Source organism: Triturus cristatus, chromosome 7 (assembly GCF_964204655.1).
Source record: "Triturus cristatus chromosome 7, aTriCri1.1, whole genome shotgun sequence".
Taxonomy (NCBI): Eukaryota; Metazoa; Chordata; class Amphibia; order Caudata; family Salamandridae; genus Triturus; species Triturus cristatus.
In genome coordinates, this window is record NC_140590.1 from 22,787,221 (window position 1) to 22,806,111 (window position 18,891).

At 47.4% G+C, this 18,891-nt stretch overlaps 1 protein-coding gene across 1 annotated transcript in view; it reads left to right on the top strand.

Annotated features, from left to right (window-relative positions):
• LOC146808714 (cell adhesion molecule CEACAM21-like) overlaps positions 1–17,295 on the top strand; it is a 238,775-nt gene extending 221,480 nt beyond the window's left edge. Inside the window, exon 4 of the mRNA XM_085615526.1 lies at positions 1,185–17,295. The gene's annotated coding sequence lies outside the window, so the exon portion shown is untranslated. The remainder of the gene's footprint in view (positions 1–1,184) is intronic.
• Positions 17,296–18,891: the final 1,596 nt, after the last annotated feature.

The following is an 18,891-nucleotide window of genomic DNA, read 5'->3' on the forward strand; positions in this document are numbered from 1 at the left end:
TTGGATGGTTCCTTGGGGTCCCAACGATTCTAAAGGCTCTAGGCCTTGTGTCTAGTCAAGTCCTGGTTCTTATACCACTTTCTTAATATATGGTTTGATTTGCCCCTAGTGCCTACCGTATATTGTGCTAATTTACTGTGATATTTTTAATTGTAACATATGTGCTTTGACCTCTAGCCTCATAAAGAGACTAGCAGGGTGGGTTTAGTAATAAATACTATATTTTACATATATACCTGGTGTGGTCCTCCTTTCATTTTGGTCATTCAAGAGATTAGAGACTGGTAAACCAAGCTGCTTTACATTCCTCCAAGACTAAGCTTGAAGGCTGCTCTCCATACCTACCACTAGGATAGCTTTCAAATAAAGGTTGTCTTTAACCTATCATCTCTAAGGGGTTGTTTGGACTGGTGCAAGGTGCCCACTATCACTAGTGGACAGCATATACAAGGCCAACTTCTCACAAGGGTTGCAGTCTGTGTCATTCCAGTCTACAGTTCACAGCTCAGGGTTGCTCTCTGTGTCATTCCAGTCCACAGACTCCAGCTCAGGGTTGCAGGCTGTGTCATAGAGCGTCCGCAGTGCGCATGAGTCATGCATGATGAGGCCAAAACTTCAAGCCTCACCAGAGTACTGCTACAGGCAACTACGGTTATACAGTCTCCTAAGTCATATAATGCATCCACGTATGGGTGTTTGGGTACATATCTACAAATCGACAGACAATAGAACGCAATTCTGGGTTAGCCCCTTAATAAAATGTTAAACATATTCTTTTTGTTTTCATTCCAAATAGTCTCCTGTGCTAATGAGTTGCTTATTATTACCATAATATTTTGTTTGTTTGTGTGAAACAAGTGGGCGCCTGCGCCTAAGCCATGTGCCCTACTAGGTTCTCTGGCTGGACTGGGCCAGTCTCTCCACTGACCTGTCGTTGTGATTTGTTCTATGGCTGGGTCTTTGGTGCACGCCTCTATTGACAAGGCCCCTTGATCAAGTCGAATATGTCAAAATAGAGTCCAAAGTAGATCTGAGGGTATCAAGATGAGCTTGAGATCGGCTTGGTGACTGTCTGTGATTAGGTTAAAATTTTGGAACTTTAAATAATCTGCTGCTGATGAAATATTCTCTTCCCGTGGAACGTTGGTCTAACCTTTGCTGTTTTACTCTTTCCTGATTTCCAGGTTGGAAGCAAGATGTGAAACACCCTGGAGCTTGACCAAGTGCTTTCAAAGGACGACGGGACCACCATATCTCAATTTTTACCCATTATTTTCTGAACGGTGCATCATGACCTTGCTTTTTCCTGCTCTGCTGGTTGCGGTGAAGACCAACGCTTGAAGGTGTTGTCCGTGGCATGTGATTTGGTAACATTGACTCCACGAGCCCGCCCGACCATCTTAGATTTGTCTCTGTTTGTTGAAGAGAGACTCTTTGACATTCATTAACATTTCAGTCTAGGGTTGAGGTGGTTCACTGAATTGTGTGTACTTGAGTTTGTGCTCACTCAACTTTACAGAGAGGATCCTAGAGTGGGAATGGAGGAGCCTGCAGCACCCCCCACCCCCACCCCGCGGCCCGACCGTACCATCAGATATGTTTATTAGACACTCACGACGAGTTCTTATGCAACTGATTTCATGCAGAAGTCTCATCACAAGGGTTTCTGTAGGGAGCGGTGTATTGTCCAAATCTGTCGAAGTGAGTGTCCACTCATGCCAGAGCTCAGACCAGCCGCCAGGCCTTCTGTACCTGTTCTGCATTGAAAGATCTACCCGGATAGGGCAGGTGGTTTTTCTCTGCCTGAAACGCAGAAGGTACCACCCGTGTCTGGCTGGTTACGCTTTTATGTTCCATTAGTGGCAAAAAGTCCCATGTGGCATGTCCTATGTGACCACCTGTTAGACACATTGGTGGTTCACCACCCTATATAAACTAGAAAAAACTTTAACATTCCACCAGTGTCCACTCATTTCAAACGGCAGCCTCCGACAGTATTGCTGCATAAAAAATATATGTTTTTCACGAGTTTGCGTTACTTTTTTTTTTTTTGTATTTATTTTTATTGACATTTCAAAAAGAAGAAATGATACAATATACAGAACCAAAGAAAACAAACTTTCAGACTGTAGCACATCAGCAAGTCTTTTACAGTGTCAGCAGATCCGGCAATTAATCCACAAGTCACATAAACCCCAGGCGTGGCCGGAAACCCGATCAATCCAAAGTAATCTCCTTCAAATAGTCAGTCAGGTATGTCCAATAGTCTTTTGGTTTGGCTCCGGTAGGCAACTCCTCCATGTAAGTGTGGAGCGTGTCCTTACAATACGTCAGGTCACAGAGCCATTGTCGAACTGTTGGAAACACTTTACTATCCCAACACAAGGATACTCTACGTTTTGCCATTAACAAGGCAACTGCACAGAACTTACGCCTCCGAGCTTGCATATTTTGAACAAGGCCCAACAAACATGTGCGGACCGTGCAATCAATGCTTCCACCCACCATTTTCCCCAACGCTGCAGTAACCTGCAACCAATACTCCTGCACCTCCGCACAGCCCCACGCCAAATGTAGGAAATCTGCTCCATCTGCTCTACAGCGCTTACAGGACGCCTCTGATCGTAGGCCAAAGGCATGCAACCTAGCAGGCGTGTAGTATGTTTGGTTGAGATATTTATAGTGTATCATTTTCAAATTGCCATTAGGCGTAAGTAAACTAGTCAGAGCGCATGTCGTGGACCATTCTATCGCCGTGAGAGGGATATCTAGTACTGCATTCTATTTACCCATTGCATGTGCCAACTTGCTGTCTATGTCCTCCTGTAACTTAGTATATAGATTGGAAACCATGTGTCTATTATTGGGCGTAGTGAGCACCCACTGCAGGGTTGACATCTGTGAGGGCTCCTCCGGGTAAGAGGGGTACAGTGTCTTGATCGCCTCCTGAAGCCTATAGTATGTGAATCGAAATAAAGTCGTTTGGTTACTAATATATGAGAGCTCAGTTGACGTTCTGAAAGATCCATTACAATAAAGGTCCCCCATCTTGTCTATGCCTGCTTGTTGCAGCTGTTTATGACCCACTTGTTCTTGCGTGACTGATAGCTCAGGATGATATAACAATGGCAATGCCTGTGCATATCGCGGGTATTTGCCTGCTAGTTTCCCCATTCTGCGCCATGCAGCGACTGTTGTGTCTACGGTGTTGATGTCACGGCTGTGGAGTGGAGATCTATGATGCGTGATAATTGCTTTCAATGGTATTGGGAGCGCATCCCCCTCCTCTATTGCCACGTGAGAGAGAAACGGAACACTATGACACCAGAAGTGTGCAAACTGCGCTTGCGCACATAAAAAATACAGCAGGAAGTCTGGAACCGTGAACACACCACGCGCGTAGGGCAATGTTAGTGTATGTAAATTAATACGGGCTTGCTTGCCAGCCCAAATCAATTTTGTCACCATGGTGGAGATACTTTTGAAAACTTGCGCTGGGGGAGTGATTGGAATGTTATTGAACAGATATAACAATTTCGGTAATATAACCATTTTGACAATAGCTAAGCGATCCGCTAATGTCAGTGACAGCTGAATTCATCGCCCGATTTTGTTAATGGGATGTTAATTGCCCGGCCATAGTTACAGCGGAGCACCACCTCTGGATCTCGATGATCCCCAGATATTTAACAGGTTCTGATTGCCATTCCAGTGGGAATTCAGTTGAGTGTGGGACCGTGGAGTCCGTCAGCGGTATTATGAATGATTTGGGCCAGTTAATTTGCAAACCTGAGTGTAGACCAAAACGGATATATCCTCTCGGCAGTGGAGCCAGATTCGTCTCCGGGTCCCTCACGTATAACATCATGTCATCTGCATACAGGGAGATGTGCAGCGGTCTTTGTGGGAAACGGAGCGCCGAGTAGTGATGACCCTGCCGAATCTTACAGGCAAAGGGCTCAAGAGCCAGCGCAAATATCAATGGGGACAATGGGCAGCCCTGTCTCGTCCCCCTAGCAATTGGGAAGACCTTGGATATGTACCCGTTCACCCTGATCCGTGCCATAGGAGTCGCATATAAAGTCTGTATCCAACGCAGGAATATAGGCGGAAATCCCATACGGCATAATACAGTGTGCAAGTACGGCCATTCAATGGAATCGAACGCTTTCGCCGCACCTAGGAGGACCGCAACAGCCTTTGTGCTAGGGGTTAAATAATGCGACAGCGCAAACAATGTCCTGGTGTTATGTGTGGTCGATCTCGTCGGGATAAATCCAGACCGATCTGGTAATACCAGTCTTGTCATTAGGGGCTGTAACCTGGTGGCAAGCAATTTGGCCAGTACTTTGGTATCCACATTTATAAGGGACAGTGGTCTGTATGAGTCGCTACGCTCCGGGTCTTTGTTGGGCTTTAAGAGTGCGATCAGCACACCCTCTCGTAACGTTGGTGGGAGTGTTGATTTATCATGCGCATCTCCATACATTTCAACTAGGTGAGGTGCCAGCTGTCCAGCAAACGCCTTATAAAATTTGCATGTGAACCCCTCTGGACCAGGTGCCTTACCGTTAGGAAGGGAGTGAATAACCACCGTAACTTCCTCCACAGTGATGGGTAAGGATAAATACTCCCTATGTGTATCAGATAACCATGCAATCGCAATATATTCTAAGTATTCGTGAACTTCCGCCGCCCCAGCAGAGCCACGCGCTGCATATAAATCCCTATATGTTCTCATAAATTCCCCCAGTATTCCCTGCACTTCTTGCAGCAACTCCCCTTTCTGATTCCTGAGCGCTAATACGGTCTGTCGTGGCCTACTTGCATGTATCTTGTCAGCTAACACCTTACCCGGCCTACCACCCTCTCCATATGACCTTGCTACTTGACGCTTCGTGATATACTTCAGTTCGTCTTCAGCATATGAATAGAGTACTGTCCTAATCTCCCCCAGTAGTTTGACATCTTGTGTGCTGTTGTATTGTAAATGTAAATGTAGGTGTACTTGTAAAGCGCACTGTGACTCCATGGAGTATCCTGGCGCTGAAGACCGCTGGGGAACCCGTCCTGGTTTTCCCTGTGAGATGGTCCCTTTCTGGGTATCTCCAAGGTGAAACCAGGCATCCCTGGCGTCTGTGGGGGGCCGTTGTAGAGATGAGGCAAGCTTAATGCCCAGAGTTGCCGAGTGTGTTCCTGGTTAGAGTAGGTACCGAGGCGAGAATTATCAAGTCCGTTTTGACCCTGGTCCACAACCCTGCAGCGTCGGGAATTGAACCCTGGTCCCTGGCTGATTCTCTGCTTACGGGTCTGCCGCCTCTAACCAGTGAGCCACACCTCTCCACATCACGCTCTAATGCGTGTAGAGTTTTTTCCCTCTTACTGAGCTGCTCGAGTATATCCTTTAAGATGCCGGCACTGGTACTAATGCACATTCCCCGGATTGTCACTTTAAAGGCCTCCCACAATAGGCCCGGGTCGTCAGTGCTAGGCGTATTCAAATAAAAATATTCAGTTATGGCCTTATTCAGTGTATCTGTGAACGTGATGTCCAGCAGTGCCTTAGAGTTAAAACGCCACGTGAATGGTGGGGGCTTGTAGTGTGGAATGTCGATAGACAGCAACACAGGATTGTGATCTGATAATGTTCTAGGGATATAACTCACACTTCGAGTCCATAGCAGTGCGTCACTGGTCCCCAACCAGTAGTCTATACGAGACCAACTTAGGTGTTAACAAAGGCTATATGCTGGCCTCGGAGCTTTCCTGTTATGATGACGTAGCGCCCTAACTCATCCCTTACTGTATTATCTATTTGAAATTGCGTTCCCTTTTTCACCAGTATAACGACCCCTCTAGAATAGGAAGAGTATGATGACTTATATATCGCCTCCGCCCATTTTCGCCCAATTGTGCAATGAGCGTCTGGAGCAATGTGAGTTTCCTGAAGTAGAGCTATGTCGATATGCAGCCTATCCAAATAAGCAAATATCTGTCGTATTCTTTTGGGATAATTGAGCCCCCTAACATTCCACGTCATTTGATTAAGTTGGGCGGTACGTGAGCTAGCTGCGGACATAGGCACACATTAAAACATCATTCAAAAGCAAATTCCCTGTCGCCTGCAGATACATCATCTGTGACTTTGTAAAATGCTGATAATCGCTTATATACATTTGCTCTGCTAAGAATTAACACTTAAACCCAAGCACGACAGTCTGAATAACAATCGCCCTCCCCGTCCTCCCCCCACCCACTTCAGCACCCCACCGTTGCCAAAGCCAAATCCCTAACAGAGACAACCAACATCTCAAGAACATTTTGTGGGGAGCACCCGCATGAGGGTACCGCTGAGGGCACACGCCTCCATCCAACAGTATGGATGTGGTCAGGTACACATTACAACTGCAGATCCTATAGTGCCCAGGAGTGGGCCAGTATTTCAATGTTATCATAGTCACATATAACATAATCTGGAATAAGCTGGGGCATGAAAGGAGCATGGTGCGTGGCGCAGTTTGTGATAGTTTGTATCGATTGCTGTATGCTCCCTAGCAATGGCCAGCCAATTACAAAAGGGCCCCGCCGCATCCCAACTTGGCACAGCCACCATCTCCAACATCAACTGTTCCATTTGCGATGCTCATCATCACCCACTACGTATAGAGCTGCGATGCATCAGGCAGGCCAGCAATGTCTAGTATCAGATTCCATCACACAAGTTGCTCCCCGTCTGAAATCTCCAGCAGCATTTCCTGTATAGCATGGAAAGCATACCGACCTTACAGGAAGCGTTAGCGGAGCCCAGCAGGCACCAGGCAGGTTATATTCCCAAGTCCAACCAGTATCGGCATTCCTGCTGTGTGGACTCGCATGTTCCATACCAGAAGATTAATCCAGCAAGGCTCACTCGGAATCACGGGTCTGTTCGGTGTGTCTGCGCTCCTTGCGCTGTCCAGCCAGCTGTTTAATGAAGTCGTGTGCGGCCTTAGGTGTGTGTAGCATCAATGACTTGCCATCCATCGTTACCCTTAGTCGAGCCGGGTAGAGCATTGCATACTCCACCCCCAGTTCCCTCAGTCGTTTTTTCGCAGGGTTGAATTCTTTGCGCGCCAGTTGTACCATCATGGTGAAGTCCGGATAGAACGCCAGTTCGTTGACCTGATACATTACTCGCTGCTTATCCCGCGCCATACGCAGTATGGCATCACGGTCCCTGTAATTCAGTAGCCTGGTCACTACTGGTCTTGGTGTGGCGCCTGGTGGGGGTCTCAGAGCCAATGGTCTATGGAACTGAGAACTGTGCAGCATCAAACAATTCGCGTAGCAGACCCTCCACATATGCCTCCATGCGCCCAGTATTGGTGGATTCTGGTATTCCCGCAATTCGGATGTTGTTGCACTTTCTCCATAGCTGCACATTTGCGCGCTGTAGTTTGCGAGTCATCTTCCACTGATGAGATACGTTTCTCCGCCTCATCCAGCCTTTCACCTTGTTTGTCCAGCTTTGATGATATATTATCAACCCGATTTGTTAAAGAGTCCAGCTTACCGTTGATATCTTGCAGGCTTTGTTGTATTGCCTTCAGTACCTGCTCCATAGGATGAGTTGCCTCCGCTCTCCCCTCCATTGCAGCATCCAGTGGCTCCGGCATGCCCTTCGCTGGGCGCTTCGCATCAAATGATAGTTTGGACTGTTGCTTGTCCGATTTCCCCATGATGGAAGTGATCGACACAATACTTGGTACACGTTGACACCACCTGTTAGGACGCTGCCGCACCTCAGATCCCTTCGTTACTACTATTTGACAGCAGTCCTCGATATTGCCTCTGTGAGTGTAGCGCCCACAAGCCGCGCCAGCGTCGGCTTTCAGCCCGCGTAGCCGGGGTCGCTATGGCCCCCGCGACAATCACCCCCACGATTACTACCAGTGCACAGAAGCTGCTCACAGCACCCATCCACAGAGGCCCGCGAGCATCCACTGTCGTCAAGAGAACAGCGCGTCAGTCTGGATGACCGCTACAGCGTCGCCAGTTATCGCCTCCCAGCATGCATCCGTCGCGAGGCCGCCAGTCCTGTGCCACGTTCTCCCACCGCTTCCCGCGTCGATTGGCACCGAGATGCACCCCGAAGAGGGAACGGTGCTCCACACCAAAAGGGCCTCCTGTCCGCTATTTAGGACCGCTACAATGCGATTTTTGAGGGCATGATACGGGGTCATACCACAGTACTCAACAACGGGAACACCCCTCCAAGAGGTCGCCAGACCCACCAAGCACTGTCTCTGCGCAACTTAGGCATCCGCACCTCCGTCTGGTATCACAACCTTCCCGCAATCATCTAACCGGGAGCCCCGTAGCCAGCCTCATTGACAGAGCGAAGCCGCCATTTTAACCCGACCCGCCGCATTACCTTCTCCGCGGCTTTTCAGGGGTCCCGCTGTAGATAGCAGCAAGTCGGGCGGCATAAGCAGGCACACCTATAGCTCCGACCACGCAGGGGCCAAACTGTAACATCTTAGTTGGCAGCTAGGTCTCTCGAAGTGCAGCCAGTAGCGGGATAGTTCCACCGCAGGGCGCTGCCATTTTGCATCGCTGATCGTCACGTCGTCAGAGAGATCGGTACTTGGATGAAAAACGATCGCTGCAGCAGTCCCTTAGGTTCACCACGCCAGCAGTCCATGCCCCAGCACCTCCGATGTGTCCATGCTCATTTTAAGGAAGGTAGGTGACCTGCATGACGATCTTATTTGCCGCGATATGGTCCTGACCGGCGGAGCTGCCTTAACAGTCAGCCATTCCGCTGTGCGCCCTCTAGCGCCCCCTCGAGTTTGCGTTACTTTTAGGTCAAGTCTAGGCAGCCCATATGCTGCCTCTTCAGGACATGCTGTATTCACTCTCGGAGCTTACAGCCCTCCCATTGCCTTTTCATTTGTCACTTCGATTGTCCAACAAAAAGCCTTACTTGATAGTGGTTAATCCTACTTCTTTGTCCCCCCCTGTTGACATTTGTATCCTCCCACAGAACAGTGCCTCACTACTGTGTCATTACGCTTTCGTCTTCATGTGTTGTTCTTGCTGAACTCATATTTTTCTTTCACTCGCTCCTCTCTCAGCTCCATTGCGGTCTACAGCCATGCAGGGCTCTGGATACTGACATGGGGGCCCAGTAGAGCGACAGCATTTCCCTTGACCAGGCATCACCATGCTGCAAGCTTCAGGAGGTTGTGTGCCTGTCTTTTAGCAGCATGGCGCCTACTTCACGGCCACTGAACGTTAGCATGGAGGCAGTGCTCCTTTCTTTGATCAGAAATGAGGCTCTGCGCCTTATTGTATGCCACCACAGACTCCCACATCCCTATGTCCGTCCACTCCACATGGCCCTGCCTGTCTGCAAGAGGCTGTCGCAGCTTAAAGATGTCGTTATCGCTTTCATGTTTCCACTGCTTCTGCTCCCCTTGCCATTACTCACACAAAACAAGGTGGGGATTTTAATGAAAAAAAATGTCAAAAGGGGATCGCTGAACGTCACAACTTACATATCTATATGCAACAAAGATAAAGTACCACAAATATAGGGAGGACATTTATATGCAATCTATTGGATACTCTTCTTGTTGGGGGAGAATATGAGAATTAAGAATAAATGATGTTTATGTTTTAATCAAAAAAATTTGTGTTTGGAGATATTGTTTCGAATTGAGTGCTCCTTATATGTCTGAATTGTAGGTAGTGAAGTACTCAAAGACCCCTTCACCTCCCCCCCCCCAAAATTCCAGATGCCACTCCTTCAAGACCTAGCTCATCTCACACAGTAAAATATATCCAAAGTTGGTAAGTTTGTGCTCACAAAAGCATGCTTTACACATCTTAAAGTAGGCTTCAGAGGATCTATAGTATTAGTGCCGAGCCTTCAGTGTGCTGGTATTAGTACGGGGAGAAGGGCTACAAGACGACTATTCTTTCATTTCAGCAGAAAAGAACAACTAGGATGAACTAAATGTCTTAGAACTTTCAAGGTGATTTTGTCTCATCGTACGCGAGTCACAAACCATGCATTTCCCAAATTGCGACAAGTCACTGTGTACATTCTTGAATATGAATTTATTAAATGTAAATATTAATAATGTATGTTTAGCCAGAGATTTGGATGTTATTAAATTGCACCATGTCTAAGCGGGAGAGCGTTGGGGACGAAGACCTGGTAGAGGTGGGCCAGGAGGCGACAGCTGGTGAGATGTTGGCTGAGGCCATAGTGAGAAGAATGCTGGTGTGTGAGTCTTGCTGCAAAAAGGTGCTAGAGCTACTCCGCATTATATCCTACATGTGCTCCTCATTGTGTGAGACTTAGTGTAGGAGACTAGGATCTGCCTCTTATGGTTACCCCCACCTTTTGCTGGTCTTTCACTGTTTTTCAACTTTAGTCTGGATGGGGCCCTGCTATTCAGGACCTCAGCCTAGCTGCTTCCTCTCTAAATTGATTCCTAGTACCTTAGGTACACCACAGATTGGATTCTGAGGTTCCCTTATAAGTCCCTAGTATATGGTATACTATGTACCCAGGGCATAGGTACACCAGATGCCTACCAGGGGCTGAAGCATGTATTGTGCCACCCCTGGAAAGCCCTCCAAAATGACACCACAGATCTCCTGCTGCAGTCTGGGTAAGGTGGTACATGCACCCCTTACAGAGATATAAGTTCACTATATCTCACCTATCACTGCACATAGAAACCTATCAGTCACCCCTATGGCAGTCCTTATCAATCCTGAAGACAGGGTGCTTGGTTATATGTGAGAGGGAGCCCAATCATGAGCTGAGCCCCTCTGCAGCCTTCGGAATGTCTTCTCCGGGGTTGTCAGTAGTGCAGCCTGACAATATACTCTTAAGTGCATTATATCTAAAACGGTTCATGCTAACTTTGGACTGACTGCACGGAAACATGTTGTGTTTGGTGTCAAACACCTTGGAATCATACCCCCACATCAATTCCTGATGTGAGACTATGATCCCACCCTTCTAGAGGGAGAGACATTACAGCACCGGTATACCTGGTACCAACTTAACAAAGCCCTGGCATCACAAAACGGATGCTGCAGCCACAGACACGGGTCTGGCCTCCTGCTGCTGACCGAAAACTTCGAAACTCCGGCAGGGGAGGCCTGGACAATAGCTTTCCTGTCACAGGGAGGTGTAACCACCTCCCAGACAGGCATATGTGTATTTGGGCTGTGTGGGAGCACTCTCAGAGTGCTTTGAAGTCCTGCACTGGGGGCACATTTGGTGTCCCTGTGCATAGTCCAGCTCAAACCGGTTCAGGAGCTTCCAGCCCCTGCTCTGGCGCGAAAGTGGATAAAGGAAATGGGTGTAGCCACCCCTCTTTCCAAACCCTCCCATAGGTGGGTCCCCAGAGCTAGTCCAACCCCTTCCTTGGGTATAAGTAAGGAATCCCTGGCAACAGGACTTTAGATATCCATGGACTAAACTCTGAAGCTGAATCCTGGACACTATACTAAAGACTAGAAGACTGAAGAAATCTCCTTTGGGGTCAAGGAGTGATTCCCCTGCTTGGCAGGCACCAACAAAGCAATTGCCGGTCTGCATCTCTGAAGCTCCCGCTGGACGCCGAAGACTTTGCAACACAGGAAGAAGATTTCCAGACCTCTCAGAGGCTGAGCCGAGTCCCCAGCAAAGCTGAGACCCGCAGCCCTCGTAAGTAACGTGGAACCGGAACTCCTGGTCACCGTGCACTTTTGCAAGTGCATTGACTTCTCAACGTCTGTTGACGTCGTGCTTGGGGTTACTTGTAGCCCCTACATCGAGCAGCCCATTCCCCGAAGATTGTCGGCCTAGTCTCCCCGAGTGACCCGTGGGCTGCCATTTTGTGATTCCTCTCGAGGTCCCTTTGCGATCCCTGGTCAGTCGACTGGTGGGTCCCTGTGAAGGTAACTTTGATTTTCCTTGGGCTTTCCTGATTGCTCCAGACGTGCCCTGACTCCCTACCAAGTGGTGAGTCCCTCAGACCTTGCTGGTCTGCACCGAAGCATCTTTCTCCTTTCTGCGTGGGTTGCTGTTGCCAACGCTTGTTGTGTCCAATCCGGGCACTGATCCTGCAGCACTCGACATCCTTCGTGGGACAGCTCGAATCCAGCTCCTGGTCATCCTCGATGACTCCTGGTCCTCGTGGCTGAAGAGTCAAGCTTCAACTCTTTCACCTGAAATCACCCGACATCGGTGGGCATTCGTCTATCGTGCCCCTGGTCATTGGCAAGTGACCCAGACTATGTCCCCTCTGCTTTCAGGTTCTTCTCGACTTTGATCCAGGCTTGGATCTCTTCGGACACTTCGCATCTTCCTGGCATCAGCACTTCTTCTCTAGCTCCCATTGAAAACGACACCATTTGACACCTATGCACCCGACTTCCCTGGGTGAGGTAACACGAGTACTCCGGTGCTCCCGTGGGTGTTGATCCTAGAACTTCATAAGTCCAAGAGGGTTTGGTCCTGACTCATGGGTCCCCTGTGTCACTACCTTGGGCTGTTCCTTGGGGTCCCAGCGATTCTGCAGGCTCTAGGCCTTGTGTCTAGTTAAGTCGTGGTTCCTTTACCACTATTTTCGTATATGGTTTGGCTTGCCCCTAGGGCTGTATTTGTGCTATTTTACTGTAACATTTGAAGTGTAACTTATGTGTTTAGACCTCTAGCCTCATAAAGAGACTAGTAGGGTGTGTTTAGAAATAAATATATATATTTTATATATATATATACCTGGTGTGGTTGCCTTTCATTTGGTTATTCAAGAGATTATAGACTGGGAAAACAAGCTGCTTTACATTCCTTCAAGACTTAGCCTGACGGCTGCTCTCCATAGCTACCACTAGGCTAGCTTTCAATAAAGGTTACCTTTAACCTATCGTCAATAAGGGGTTGTTTGAACTGGTGCAAGGTGCCCACTATAACTAGTGGACAGCATATACCAGGCCAACTTCTCACACTTAGGGGCAGATTTACAAGCCCCTTACGCCACTTTTGCACCGTCGTTGCGTCACTTTTGTGACGCAGCGGCAGCGTAAAAGTTGCGGCCCATTTACAATGTGACGCATCTAGGGAGATGTGTCACTTTGTGAAGCCCTGCGCCACATTAAACCTGCGTCAGGTTTAATGTATGCAGGGTGGGCGTTCCGTTGCAGGAAGCCCTGTAAAAGTGAGGAAGTGAAATCTACAAGATTTCACTGAGTCACTTTTACGTCCATGCTGCGTCAAAACCCTGCGCCTGCTTGAAGCAGGCGTAGGAATTGACGCAGCATGGTAGGCTTAGGGCGACTCTGAGCATTGCTGGAGTTGCGTCGTGCCTGCGACACGACTCCAGCAATGCGTGACTTTTCCGTCAACAGATGCGTCAGAATTTCTGACCCATCTGTCAATCCTTGCGCCATGGTGCGCCGTATTATAAATACGGCGCATCCATGGTGACGGAAGGATTTGGCATGTTGGCGCAGGGAAAGTGATGCAACTCTACAGATGCGTCACTTTCTTGTAAATCTGCCACTTAGTACTTAGTATTTATAACTTTTCCGGTTGTAGTATAACACCCCCGTGCTTTTAGTGTTATTCCGCTGTCTTTCCTGCTGTCATCGGCTGTGTCTCATGTTAACCTGTCTCTGATCCCTTCTGTTATCAGTCGTTTTACTAAATTAGTTTACATACTGTTGTCATAAGCTGGTGCGCTGCATTTTCTCATGCACTTCCTGTTGTCTCCTGCTTCTCCTCTTATTCTTGCCCATGGCCGTTTAGGGTCACGTACATACTTAGCCCCAGTAGTGGTTCTCTGCAATAGTGTCTCCCCAGTCTGCCCTCAGGGACTGACTGCAGCAGGTCATCAGATAGTGCTGTGAAGAGTCTTCTAACTAAACTTCCACTGGAGCTCAGTCTCTCTCCTCCTTCTAATGGGCAGCAGTATGCTCTGGAGTCAGTGCCGTGGTGGAGTCAGTGCCGTGGTGGAGTCAGTGCCGAGGTGGAGTCAGTGCCGTGATGGAGTCAGTGCTGAGGTGGAGTCAGTGCAGTGGTGGCGTCAGTGCCGTGGTGGAGTCAGTGCCGTGGTGGAGTCAGTGCCGAGGTGGAGTCAGTGCCGTGATGGAGTCAGTGCTGAGGTGGAGTCAGTGCCGAGGTGGAGTCAGTGCCGAGGTGGAGTCAGTGCCGTGGTGGAGTCAGTGCCGTGGTGGAGTCAGTGCAGTGGTGGCGTCAGTGCCGTGGTGGAGTCAGTGCTGTGGTGGCCCCTGAGCCCACTAACACCCCTCTAGTGTGCCCCTCATGCTCTGACTCTGGGTTTGACTGCCCCATGTACACAGCCTCAGTGTCACTCAGTGGGTGCTGTGCAGACCCCAGATCACCCCATCCTACTTCCCTCTCTCCTGCTGTCTGTGCTCTGAGGTCGCTGTAGGTCAGTGAGGGCTCTGCAGTCTCTGAGCCCACTTTTCACTCTGATGTGTAACCCTAGCACACATTGTACCCTGAGTTGTGTTCATATCACAGTGCTGCCGTGTTCTTACTTTGTTGCAAAGCCGCATTGTCGTCTGCCTGCTTCAGAATGCAGCCCCCTTCTAGGTGTGCATCGCGTCAGTACTAGGCACTGTGCGGCACAGGGCCAAGGGAGGATCGCAGAGCGGACGAGCCTGACTATTGTTATCAATTGGAAACGAAGATAACACGGTGGAAAGGAAAATCTGAACATGTGCAAGTACATTAGATCCGTACACTGAATAAATTCTCCCTCGTATGGACAGGCGCCAAACCCTGAGACCGGGAGGGCAGCAATACAAACCGGATGAAGGAGGATCACAAAACGGAATGAAGAAGGAAGTGCAACAGGAAACACAAAATCAAAACAACAAAGATGGAGGCGATAGTGAGTGAGAACTCCACCATGACTGGGATCAATTTATCCTCCATTGTCTGAACACCAAAGAAACAGCAGATTTTTTCTTTGGGGCTGTCGCACTGCCCCACAAGTAAGATGAATTACGCACAGACAAGAGTCGACATATATACGTTTGTCAGGAAATTGAAATTGGCGAAGTATCATCTCCTTAAGACCAGAGACCAACCTAAAAGAGTGGGAGGTCCAACTGATGTGGCAAACTTGCAGGTTTGTGATCTAAGGCTCCTTAGAGAGCTGCAGGAGTTGGAGAATGAAACGTTGGGTACTTTTCAGCACATGCAAGATCAACATGAGATCGATGCAATGAGCCTTGATATCTGTGGTGACGTTAAGCCGCCTCTACATTTGTTCCCACTTCCCCCAAAGAATCCTTAGACGTGTTTAGTGACTGTATTGTGGAAGAAGTCAGCGTTGCATAGATCAGCTAGTCGGCAGTGCAAATGGAATTACCAGCAAAGAGCGTACCAAAATTTCATTAAAAAAATGGAATGCATTTAAACAGGTGGTAAGGCTAAACTCGATTGAGGAGGGAATATTGTGTTGTGCTCTATAGAACAGTACACTACTGAAGTGTACAAATAGTTGAATGACCTAATCTGAAATACCAGGAGTGATTTTGAGAGCGAGCGCAAGATGAAAACACAGCACCACTCTGACTTGCTGGGTTGGAGAAAGTAGGGTCGCATTAACCAAGATGAATATGTGTTTTTGCGCAATGATTAATTTCCCAAGATGCCTATTCTATACCTGATCCCAAAAATTCATAAGGTTTTGAGGGAACTGCCAGGTAGACCGTTAATCTCTACTAAAGAAAGTTTGTTCCCGATCCATAGATTACTCTTTGCAGGGATATGTTTGGAACGTACCTTCCTACATCAAGGACACGTGTGATTTCTTGATACACACATATGATATACCATGGTGTGAGGACTACCTATTCATAACTTTAGATCCGTCAACATTGTATACTAGCATCGGTCATGAGGATGGGTTGCATGTGGTTGAACATTTCTTACAAACTAGATCAGATCGTAGTAGTCTGCAGATAGTGAAAATGGTTGCAGCAGACTAGTGGTTTCCACTGATTTTGCAGGTGTAAAGCCTATGTTGTTGGAATTAACACCAGTACATACACAACACCATTTAGCCCAGTAGACTGTAAGAGAAGAGGATCATTTAACAGCAAGACAGAAGATGCAGCATATGTCTTGGCCTGTAGATGTGGTATGGTATACGTAGCCAGCACCATTTTGCAAGCCCATCGCAGAATTTTACCGCATTTGAGAGCAGTCAAAAACAAGAACTGGACGTATCCTGTGACTAGGCACATTCACGATCTCCGCAATAATGAACATGCCTATCTTACATACTGTGCCACTGATGCAGTCCCAAGATTCATGAGGGATGGCAACCAGGAGAGATCATTGAGACAGTTGGAACGTAGATAAATTGTCAATCTTGTTCTAAATTACCTACTGATCTAAATGTCGAAGAGGAAATATATTTGTTTCTATAATTTGGCTAGCATTATAACCTCCCTGTCCGCGCTATAGTTATATACAGTCCACATGCAATGAATATAATTAAATTGTGGATTACATTAAGTGATTGGCAGTGTAATGTGTGAATCTTAATGATGGGGGCTGAATTAGGCTAACATATAAAGGACAAGAGTTGTAACATTTATTTATATTTGATTCCGAGTTCTTTAGATCTAGTTTGAATTGCTTACAATGTTATCTGAATTTAATTGGAATGTATTGGATGTATCCTGTGAACATGAGAATGGTGCAATGTGATTCTCCGTAGGACTTTGTCCACACGGGCACAATTCTGATGGGTTAGTTATGTTAACAGTGCAATACCTGATGCCCACTGAAGAAATGATGCCAGGCGATAACAATGAGAGGGATTTCAGGTGTAACTTTATCAAGCCAATTGCAGAAGGTCGTACCAGCTCTGCTTCGATGAATTTTAGTTATTGAATCATGGGAGTGAAAACTCTCAAAATGTTCACAGAAACGTAATTTTTTTTAAATATGACCAAAAATATTGTACCCACATATGCATTATTATCAGTATTAATTTCATATTTATTTTTACTGCACTTCAACCATATGCATTTTCGAATGTTGATTCTATTTTTGCTATTACTGTATGGACACATGCATTTAATTTTGTTTCTGTGATGATGCAAATGCATGGCTGGAAAGACAACTTAATGCAATCTTTTGTTGGTGTGATTAACATGTGTGCAGTATTTACAGGCATTTATGATGGCGTTGCACGTCACTGAGGGACTAAAACGACTAATGACGGATTGCCATGCTTAAATAAAAAATGAATGGACACCAAACGGAGTCTGCGCCTGGTCCTTGACAGATTTGTGGATTACGAGCTGTGGAGATACATTAGATCCTCACCACCATTTTCAGGTGTTTCCTACACAGCGCATGCGTTGTGTTGCAAGATGTATTGTTTAAAATTCCTTGGGCTTCCAACCCGCCTATAGAATACCATTAGTTGTTTTTGTTGCCACTCTCATTTGACATCTTTCGATTGCTTAGCTCCTGTAGGCTTCCCTTCCTTTCTTGTTTTGTTTCTTGTCCGAATTTATCACCAGCCCCACCCTGTTTCTTTGCCCATCCCTGTTTTTTCTCCACCTCCCACGTGCCCTCCCATACCTCTCTCTTCTCCTTTTCTCACCGGCCGGCCTCTTCTGTTTTTTTTAAAACGTGTCCCCAACCCCTCCCTATCTTTTTTCCTCTTTCTTTCCACCCACCCTTTTGTCCGTTTCTCCTCCATCCCGTCCCTGTTTCTTCTCCCTCCTCATCTGTTTCTCCCTTCCCATTTCTGTTTCTCCCACCCGCCACTGTTCGCCCACTCTCATCCGACTGCTAAAGACAAAAGCTCTCCCATGGGTGAGACCTATTGGCTTTGCCAATGCTTGTTCATTCAGGTATCTAGGCATTGCATTCTGCAAGCAGGCAGCTTCACTGCAGAAGGATGGATGTCACATCGAGAGAGATGCAGATCGATTAATATAGGGGATATGACGCAGAGCTGCGGTTCTTAAAGTGGACCCCTGGAGATTCACTGCATCTACTCAGGGGATCTTCAGCTGTTCAGAGCAACAGCAGGTTGATAAAGTCTGAATTTATTTATATATAAAAAGCATAATGTAAAATTGCACGTTTTAATTTAAGGCGCTCTGTAAATGTAACAGAATTTAAAATTGAATTTGAAAAATGAAGTTGGTATCCGTGGCCCGATTCGTGGGAGCAGCACAGCCGCAGCACACAGACTCTGGTATGGGTGAGCGGCGTCCTCAACTGAGGGACTGGTGTGAGCCAATGAGAGCGCAGGCATTGGAAGCAAAAAAGGGAACATGACATGCTCAAGTCCAGTATATATTTAAATACCTTCGACCTTTAGAAATAAACTAGCATTTTGAAAAGCTCAAACCCACCAATTACAATTAATATTTTTTGTGTGAATACATTTTTCTTCTCCATAATTTCTATGTTTGTTTGATGTTTACTTGTTTTTGAGGTGATTTCGTGGGGGTCCACAGAAGTGAAAGGTTAACGACTGCTGGTGTCTGGTACAAGAGACAAGGGAGTTCCGGCTGCAGAAAGAATGAAAAGACTAGACATGCTCCATCTCCGGCAGTGTCCTAGGTCCCTGGTCCATCAATGCATGTCTGGAGGCCCTGGCTGTCCATCTCTTCCTGCAGGTTCTGTGAAAGAATGAAAACACTAGACACGCTCCATCACCTGCAGTGTCCTAGGTCCCTGGTCCATCAATGCATGTCTGGAGGCCCTGGCTCTCCATCTCTTCCTGCAGGTTCTGTGAAAGAATGAAAATACTACCCATGCTCCATCACCGGCAGTGTCCTAGGTCCCTGGTCCATCAATGCATGTCTGGAGGCCCTGGCTTTCCATCTCTTCCT